Source organism: Haliotis rubra, unplaced genomic scaffold, assembly GCF_003918875.1.
Source record: "Haliotis rubra isolate DU_JTF1 unplaced genomic scaffold, ASM391887v1 Scf517, whole genome shotgun sequence".
In the NCBI taxonomy this organism is placed as follows: domain Eukaryota; kingdom Metazoa; phylum Mollusca; class Gastropoda; order Lepetellida; family Haliotidae; genus Haliotis; species Haliotis rubra.
In genome coordinates this window covers 658,174-659,127 of record NW_025767210.1, presented here as the reverse complement: position 1 = coordinate 659,127, position 954 = coordinate 658,174, and positions in this window count along the sequence as shown.

Here is a 954-nt window from a genome sequence, read left to right as displayed (position 1 = left end):
ATGTTATTGTTTAGACAGAGGAGACATTTAATACTGGAGTACAGGTAGCAACGTCTGCGGGTGGTGACGTTGATGTCTGTTCTAACCCGTCCAGATGGTAGTTGTGTACACCCTACTGGAGTACAGGTAGCAACGTCTGCGGGTGGTGACGTTGATGTCTGTTCTAACCCGTCCAGATGGTAGTAGTGTACACCCTACTGGAGTACAGGTAGCAACGTCTGCGGGTGGTGACGTTGATGTCTGTTCTAACCCGTCCAGATGATAGTAGTATACACCCTACTGGAGTACAGGTAGCAACGTCTGCGGGTGGTGACGTTGATGTCTGTTCTAACCCGTCCAGATGGTAGTAGTGTACAACCTACTGGAGTACAGGTAGCAACGTCTGCGGGTGGTGACGTTGATGTCTGTTCTAACCCGTCCAGATGATAGTAGTGTTCACCCTACTGGAGTACAGGTAGCAACGTCTGCGGGTGGTGACGCTGATGTCTGTTCTAACCCGTCCAGATGATAGTAGTGTTCACCCTACTGGAGTACAGGTAGCAACGTCTGCGGGTGGTGACGTTGATGTCTGTTCTAACCCGTCCAGATGATAATAGTGTTCACCCTACTGGAGTACAGGTAGCAACGTCTGCGGGTGGTGACGTTGATGTCTGTTCTAACCCGTCCAGATGGTAGTAGTGTTCACCCTAAATAGCAACACAGACACTATGACAAATGCGTGGTAAGCGTATATCTACAATCACAAGGACATACGTGCCTGTCGATAATCTCATCGCGTATTACACAATAATACATTGTTAACATGACTGATTTTTAAAACGCAGTAAACAAAGAGATTAAACATGAAGTGACGGGAAAAACACGTGTATCAACACAATCTCTTTCCTCCAGCGTCCTGTCTGACAAGGACATGTAAATATAACACAACATATCCTGTTTAGCCTGAGCTCAATA